Genomic DNA, 9,525 nt, shown 5'->3' with positions numbered 1-9,525 from the left:
GCACACAGATAAAGTTTGGGAAAGAAAAGACATTAGGGTGATCTCTTAGAGAGCCTCATTTGGAGCAATTGGGCCGTTGTTCCTTTCTTCTCTTACAGTTAGCTGAATTGTGGGTAGTGGAGCATTTACCCATGGGGTAAAGTAAGAAAACTATTGAAACCTGGAAAAAAACCCCAAGGGTTCACATCAGTTAATAAATCCAGCAGGGATGACCAGTACTCAAACTCCAAAGACTAGCTACTGGGCTACATCTTTTAGTTTCTCTTCACAGCCACCACAAGCAGGCAACAATAGAGAGACTCTCAATACAAATATGAAAAAATAGGGCTGGGATTTAGCTCAGTGGTGCCACCTCTGTCTTGCAAGGGCAAGGTCCTGAGTTCAATTCCCAGTACCAAAAAAAAAGCAAGTATGAAAAAATAATTAGTAATCACTGACTACTTGAGAAAACCCAGCACTATTAGAAAGAGAAATCAAACATAAATATTAATAAAATGCATAAATAGAAATAATATTTATGAATATCCAATAGCATTTCTGAGGATGCTATATGCAATTTAAAAGCTAGAAATATTAGAAATAATAAAGTTGACTATCTGAAAATCAAGAGATAAGTTAATAGAAGAAAGAACAACTAATGAATTAATGGAAAATGAGAATTACAAACTAGTACAGTGGTGGCAAACCTGTGGCATGCATGCTGCAGTAGGCATGCTCTTTCTATTGGCACTCAAGCCAGGTCACCCCAGCTTGGCCCCAGCAGCTGAGCAATGGATAATAGCATACATAGGGGCAGTGTCAGTGCTTTGTGATAAGTGAGTTTTCAGTTACTGTTTGGGCACTTGGTCTCTGAAAGGTTCGCCCTCACTGAGCTAGAAGATTGTGTCAAATTTTTCTTCCAAAATGAATTTGAAATGAAATATTTGAAGACTATACACAGAATTTTCTTTTTTTTCTTATGGTCTTTTCATGTTGTTTTCTGACATTTGAGGTGAAGTATTTGGAAGCTCTTCACAGAATTGAATATTTCCTCCCACAGTCTTTTCATGTTTCTTTGGTCATCTTTTACTTATCAAATAATTGATTTCACCAGAAAGAGGGCAGATCCTGAAAGAAAGACTCCATTGCTCAGCTCTAAGTTTCAAAGTTCTAAGATTTGGATGTGTTTCTGCTATTTGTAAGCTCTTTATTTTGATTTATGTCTCATTTGACTGGCTTATATTAAGCATTTTTTTAAAAAGATGATACATGGGCAATGGTTTCAGTGCCTTGGTGTATGTGAGGATGTTGCTATTGTCAACTTGTGTAAATGAAGTCTGGCTCCTTGATTTGCATTGTTATCACTTGGGTTTGAACACCGCCATTTTTCATACGTAATCCATTTGTTGCAGAACAGAAATCTAAAGCCAGGTTGTTTTTTTCCCTTGGTAGGTAGGAGACCTAGTTGTTCTAACTAAACATTTTCTAGATAAGAAATAAATTGAAATGTAATTTTGAAATATATTATTTTAAGTATAAATTTTAAATACCAAACCTTGAGATGTTAATTGCAAGTATAGAGCACATGACAAATAGAATTTGTAATGTCAATCTATGTTATTTATTTTCCCTGACAGGTAGATTCAGTGAATTCTTTGGTGATACCAATTTATGTCATTTTTTATTTAAGACAATTTTTATTTATACTTTGAATTTGTATTTTTTGATTAGTTTATTATCCCAGTTCTCTTACTGTAGGGATATGATGATCTTTGTGTTGGATATCCATCATCTTTCTTATCTGTCATTCTTTCTTTAATTGTTTCCAGTGTATCTGTGAACTTTTTAAGTCACTGACCAGGCCATTCCTTTATTTTCTTAGTCTCTTTAATTTATTATCATGACATTCATTTTCTAAAATTCATGTTTTCCTACTTAGTGGTCTTAATTGTATGTATATTTATTTGTTATATACATCATTTTGTCAAATTCTTGCTGAAGATGTATTTTTTCTGTTCTGATTTGTTTGTTTAACTAGAGTGAAATTCTATTTAAATCCATTTGTTACAAAACATTATAGGTAGAATCTCTGTGATGCTCCTCATAATCCTCTGTGTAGTCAATGCTTGCTGAATTTTGACTCTGTACCAGGCACCGGTTTTGTACCAGGCACCAATTTTGACCAGTTTTCTAGTGGTAGAAAGTGGTAGAAAGAAAGATAAGAGGCCAGCCTCCAAGATTACACTGTAGCAGGGGAACTCAGATCTGAAGGTAAACCCAGAGGATTGTTTCTCATGCCCGCAATTCCTATGGAGAAGACGACATGCAGGGCTAGAGTAGAGCATGACTGACTGTAAGTTTTGGTTCATATTTAGTTAATATTAGGTACAGCTTTCTTGAGCATGCTAGAAACTAACATTATAGACTCAGAGTTTAGTGCTTTCATTGGCTATTGTTGCTCTATGGAGCTGAAACTCTGGGCAATCCACTGTAGATAATGTCATTTATTTTCTTCCTAAAACTGTTGTGATACATGATCATTAGGTCCATGCAGATATTTCTGATCAGTTAATGTTTAGCTGTCACTGTCTAATGAGAAGCCCAGGTCAGATGTCTAAGGTGATTTCCCTTCCAGCTCTGAATGTACTCGTGTTTGGAAGCAGTGTAGTCCTTTTTATGCATCCTAAAGACCACTTTTATTTTAGCATTAATCTAACAGAATTTAGAGGTACCCATGTTCATTCTTTCCTCACAACATCACACCATGCTCATGACCAACTGCCCTGGATATTGATTATTAGCATCTCCCCTTCAGCTGATTCAGAATTAGGTAAGATGGGTTTTCATTAATATTTGTTGCAGGTGATGGAGTTCTTTACTAAATTTGGAATCGTATTTTCATTGCTGTTTGGGTTTTTGTATTGATGTTAAAATCTTTATTTTTTAAAGGTAGTTGTATATGTAAGTTGGACTTTCTTATTTTAGAAATCCTCCTTCTTCAATATTTTCTACCAAATATTTTTATTTATACTGAGTTTACAAAGTATTTTTTCTAACATTTACTTACAATAGTATACCTGTAAGTCATCTAAGGAAAAATATAACAAGACTCAACTTTATGAAAAGCCTCAGAGATTGTTTGTTATGAGTTGATTTTATAAATGTCAGAAAAATAAAGAAGTGGAGGGCATAAAAATTTTATAGTAATGTATTTAGTACCTTAAGGGTTCATCATATTTCAGCAGTATTGAATATAAAAATATACACTAATGTATAATTTTCTTCACACTGTGAAAAAGTTATATCCCTCAATCACCATATAAAGAGTGGAGGGTAAGGAAAGATTAATCAGAGAAAATGTTAAAAGTATACTTTGATTTTCTGAATCTTAGTGCTACAAAAATTTTAAATATAATGAACAAGCCCAAGATTCTTCATATTTCTCATGCCTCCAGAAAACAGTTAAGATTCCACTACTCTTAATACAGAAAATATTCTCTTGAGAATAATGCTATATTCTCATTAATCCTATGAGAATATCACCTCTATTTGTCCTTTGTACTACTTTGGAGCAGTGATTTTAGGGGAAAAAACAGAATCTCACGTGATACTAAGACAAAAGAAGAAAATAATCTCTTAACAATTTATCTGCTTACCATGGCCATCATCAAATTGATATGATTGCTTTCAAGATACTCCATTGAGGTAAAGGAATAAAATATTAGAATCATTATTTAAATTTTCATACCTTTACAATTTATAGTTTGTACATATTATTCATTATAAGTTACTATAGTAGAACACACATTTAACTTGCAAATCATTAATTAAGTCCACATGTCTTGTGATTAAAACATTTTTACTAATGGATTATAAAATAGAGAAAAAACAGATATTATTAAATGCAGAGCAAATTCCTTCCTATCTTCCATTTAATTGCTTTTTCATTTTTGTCCAGAATCACTTTGTATTTGGGTGGGTCTCCTTATGGATTTTCTTTCCTGTTCACTATTATAGATGTCTACCATACTGTCCTGATCAGTGTAATTGTACCATAGGCCTTGGTGTTAGAGGGATTTATTCTTCTTTGTCAAGATTATGTTAGCTTGTCTAGATATTGTGCTTTTCCATACACATTTTACAATAAGCCTGTGTCTATAAAAAGACATTGCTGATACTCTGCTAGAAATTGAATTACATTTGATATCTTTACTGTGAGCACAAATAAATCTTCATTTACTTAGATTATCCTTAGATTTCTTTCATCAGCATTTTGTAGTTTCCAGAACATAGCTTCTGTACATGATTAGCTAAATTTATACCTGAATACTAAATGTTTCATTTATTTTGGAGTGATTGTGAATGGTATTGTGTTTTTATTTTGGTTTTCACATGTTCCTTGTTAGTATGTGGAAAGGTTATTGATTTGTGAGTATTGATTTTGCTGCTCTCACTTCTAAATTGTGTGAGCATTTCATATTCTTGATATCTCCCACATAATTGCATCATCTGGAGATTAATATAATTTTATTTATCCTTTTCTTAGTTGTACAATTTTTACACTTTAAAAAATCTTATTACAATAACTAGACCTTGGAGAACTATGTTGCATAAGATTGGTAAGTGCATATATCTGTACTTTGTTCCTGATCATAAAAAGAAACTATTGAATTTTTCATAATTAAATGAGGTTAACTTTAGGATTTTTGCATATGTTCTTTATCAAATCAAGAAGTTATCTTAATTTGCTTAGAGATTTTTCTATCATGAATCCTCATAAGATTTTGTTAAATGCTTTCTCTGTACCTGGTGATATCATCATGTGATCCATATCTTTAGTCTGTTAACATGCTCAGTTACATGGATTGCTCCATTTTCAAATATTTAACCAGTCTTGCATACCAGGAACCAATATTACTTCATCATGATATGTAATTGTTTTGTAAATATTGTTGGGTTCCTTTTGCTAAGTATTTGAGGATTTTTGCATCTATGTTCAGAGAGATTTTAGTCTGTAGTTTCTTTGCCTGGTTTTGATACTGAGGTGATGTCAGTCTCATAAAATGAGTTGAACTATGTCTGACTGCACCTCTTATAGTCTCTGGATTAGATTGCATAAAATTGGTGTATTGGTATTAATTCTTCCTTTAAAGTTTTATAGAAAATCTCCAGTGAAACCATGTAAGTGTGAATATTTCTTCTTCAAGAGCTTTTAAATTAAAATTCAATTTACTTAATGGTCATAGGACTATTCAGGTTGTCTATTTCATCTTGGTTGAGTTTGGTGCTTTGTGGTTTTAAAGAAATCAGTCCATTTTCTCAATGTTGTCAAATTTGAGTATAAAATTGTTCATAGTACTTCTTTATTAATCTTATTACAATTGCTATACATATAGTGATGCCTCCAGTTTTGTTGTTAATATTGAGTTATGTCCTCTATTTTTGTCAGTCTTGTTATACATTTATGAATAATATGAATATTTAAATAACCATATACAGATTTCTTTGATTCCCCTATTGATTTCTTATTTTCATTCAATGATTTTTGTGTTTTCTTTACAACATTTTGTTTGTTTTGAGTTTATTTTACTCTTCTGTTTCTATTTCAGTTGAGGGTTGAGAACTTAGCTTATATTACTGATTTGATAACATTGAGACTCAGATGCTGTCTGGTTGCACGTGAATAGGGTGGAAGGAAGTTCAGCACCACCGGTATTTGCCGGTATTTCCTCAGTTACAGTGAGGCACAGATCTGCACTGTCTCATTGTATCCAAGTAAGATTGTAAGAAAAACTCAGTACTGAGCCCTACTTGCATCAAAGAGGAGAGAAATGGTGGAATGAATTGTGCTTCATTTGTGTCTCCTCATTGTTGTTGTCAGTCTGCTAGACTAGCTCTGCCTCACACTACCTAGTTAAGTCTTGCTGAATGGTGTTAGATGCTCACCTGGCCCCTGCATCCTGCTGACACTGTCCTGGTCAGTATCATGTATTTCAGCTTCCCTCTTGGTCCTGCCCACCACCTGCTAGGGGAATAGTAGCATCATCTTCTTTCTTGGCGTGGGCAGGAATCCCATTCAAACCACAGAGATTGGAGGGAGTTGTGCTTTTACCCACAGGCAGGTGGCTAGAGCAAGGCAGGTATTGCCAAGAAATTTCTCCATTGTTAGGCTACCCCTTTCCATGTCCTTTGACTAAGGTAAAGGGGCTTTCCTGAAATTCTTTTTGCCTGTGCCTCTTAGTGCTTCTAGGTTGGAAGCATCTGCAGCTGAATGAGAGACACTAAGGAAGCCTTCAACAGTGAGTCATGCTTCAAGTCCCAAGCTCCTCACTTGTCTGCCTTCTTCCCACTTTGTGCAAAGCTCCTATGTTTACATTTTGTGTTTGGTCAAAGCTGCATTAATGGTAAAGAGGACCTGGGAGAAATGGGGCTATATCATCCTGGTGGAGTCAGAAATCTCTGCATTTCATTATAAGCTTCTTATCTCTGGAACCTCTTATTCCTTAACAAAACTTACTTTATTCACCTTGACAACTCAATGAAGAACTACTCATCCATCAAGAATCCACATAAATAAATCTCTAGCCAGATGTAGATATGTACTCCTCTATGTGCTCTCTGAGCCCTGTGAATACCTTATGTTTCCTGTTATATTATATTTGCTTGTGCTATCACATGTCCATTTAGATTGAGAGCTTCTCATAAGAATGAATGTTACCTTATTTGTCTTCACATCCCTAATGACTGGCACATGGTTTATGTCCATTCACTATTGAATGCTTCTTGCAGTTAATAGAGCTTTATCATTTTGTAAAAATGATTTATACTAATTATATCACTTGATGTCACAATTATTGCCTCAGTCTTGCACTAATTCTCAGAAACAGATTTTTGTGATTCTGATTTTATAAAGAAATTGAAGATGAATTTAATCACCACTGGAGAATTGTTGTCTATTCCCAATCCAGTAGAATTAAAACCAGAAACATCCTTGGGGCAGAAATAAGAAGATGAGGTATTGATCAAAGTTGTGTTGCCTTATCTGCGACTGTGTCAGTAGAATATCACAAAATGAAAGTAAAATATAAATTTCATTTATGTTTGTAATTGAACCTTTCCATCTGAATTTTAGTGAGCAGCTGGATGAACTAGAATAACTAAAAAGATAGTACCCCGAAATATGAAAAATCAGGATAACATTCACTCACTTTGATTAAAAATATACTAACATTGAATTGTTGATTTGAGGTGGCATTTGAAGTGTCCCTGGCTCATGCAAGTAAACTACATGTTTGACCTCAATCTGGATGCCTGATACTGCCTAAGTAGAGTGAATGTTGCTTGATTATGATGATATCAAGGCAATGAGCAAAGTTTTTAAAAATCCTCTTTTGGACAACATTTTAACTAAAACAAATATAACCCATTCCATAAAAATGTGTGGTCTGTAAGTATTCAAGCAATAACCAAACTAAATTCTATTTATGTTGGGTCAGAGAATCTTACATTAAAGCAAGTAGAGTCTTTAAATAAAGATAAAAAGTTCAGAGAGATTTAAAATACTAACTTTGTCATTTTAATTAATTTCTTCAAAATATTTTTTCCAGGTTATCTCAAAACAATGCTTAGATGGTATCTAAATAATGATATCTCTAAATAATCCCTGAGAGAAGCTGTTATAGTGTACACAGTGTTTGATACAGACTTTTATGTGATTGAACAATCTTAAAAAATCAAATTTCTTTAATTTTTGTTACCGTATATATTTCACTGTCATTTGAATGGCCTTTATGATCTTGTAACTCTTAAAACTCAACTTGTTTCTATGAATTATTTTTACCTTTGTTTAAAAACTTGTTCACCTTTCATCAGTGCCTAGTTCCAAGCTTTGTTTATTCCATTTTCATTTCCTCCTACCTTTCAGGTATTTACTTAGCTCGATGTTTGCAGGAATTCTATCTTTTCTCTATTACCACATCTTCACTCCATTTAGTTTCTCACCACCCCTCACCCAAATGCCTTGCAATTATCTTCTATTTTCCTGCCACCTGTCCTGCCCACTGACTGAAACAACTTCTACAACATTGCTCTAAAATTAGATCCAAGCACCAGGAGCACTGGAATTATGCAGAGTTGTTTTCACCTGGTTTCACAAAATAGTATGTGTAGAAGTGGAATATGCTTGTTAAAATGTATGCCTCCAGATAAATTTCTTGTGAATTAAAAACAAAGGACTACATTTGCATTTTTTGTTAAAGTCTTTGTTTGATGCAACACTTACAGCGTCTTACTTCCTATGCTGCTTCTAAGATGATGCCGTTATTTCTCTCAGGAAGAAGCAGTACAGTGCAGTTCACTAAGAATGTTAGCCCTGGAGTCCAACAAGAAGCAGCTCACACGTCAGACCTAACTCAGAGCTTTTCCACTGTCCACAGTGTTGTACATTTATTTAGTTTTTGGTCTAACCCATCTTGATCGTGTCTTTTTTCTCCTTTCACTGAAAGAGAAGGCACAATGAAGGAAGCGACTAGATTTACAGAACAAAATCTACTTAATAACAAATATATTTATCTATCTAGCAATATCTTGTGAAAGTGAACAGGAGATGAAATGTATCAGAGAGCAATTATTATCCTGCTTCACCCCACCAGGATACAGAATAACAAAATAGACTCCTGCCTAGAAATGTGCTCATGTTCTTAATACTCATTCATAAAGTAACAGTATTTTACTTGGGCTTTGGTGAAGAGTAAGATAGAAAAGAACAAAACAATACAAAAGTGATAAGAATTCATGACACATTTGGATTTAGATCAGGTCTCAAATTCTAAATCTTGTATTCCACATGTTTACAAGTTATGTAAAATCTTTGTACTTGGTTTTGCCATCTTTTATAATTGGGGTTCTAATAACTGTAGCTTCAGAAGTAATTGGTAATAACAATACTGGTTAAAATTTATTTTCAGTTCACTCCGTATCGGAATAAGCTGAGTGATTTACACACTTCTTTTTTTCATTTTATCTTTCAGCAACATTGCAGGGTAGGTTCTCTAATGATCAAAATGAGAAAACTTAGGCATATCTTCTCTAACCTTACTTCATTAAAAGTTAGCAAACGTGCAATTCAATTCAAATGCAGGACTATGTGATTTTGGAACGTGAGTTTGAACTTCCATACAATACTAGACTGGATTAAATGATAAAATCTATATGAATGAAAGCAATGCCCAGAATGTGTTAAGTATATGTCACTTTCTCTTCTGTATGTGTATTGATAATATTAGGACCTGTCTTACTTTCTCATCACTGAGACAAAATCACCAAACACCCACAACCAAAAAGAGGAAAGGTTAATTTTGGCTCATGGTCATGTCCAACATCAGCCAGCTCCAAGGTGGGATGGTATGGTGAAAGAAAAGATGCTCACATCATGGCAATCAGGAGGCACTAAGAGTAAAAGGAGGAATGGGGGAGGGAGGTACATTCTTCATTATCATTCCTCCAATGACTCACTTCCTCTGACTCGGCCCCTCCTCCCAAAAGCAC

Source organism: Heterocephalus glaber, unplaced genomic scaffold, assembly GCF_053883595.1.
Source record: "Heterocephalus glaber isolate CG9 unplaced genomic scaffold, H.glaber_assembly_v1.0 deba00001864, whole genome shotgun sequence".
Taxonomy (NCBI): Eukaryota; Metazoa; Chordata; class Mammalia; order Rodentia; family Bathyergidae; genus Heterocephalus; species Heterocephalus glaber.
The sequence above is the reverse complement of the archived record's forward strand: the minus strand, read 5'-3'. Positions refer to the sequence as shown.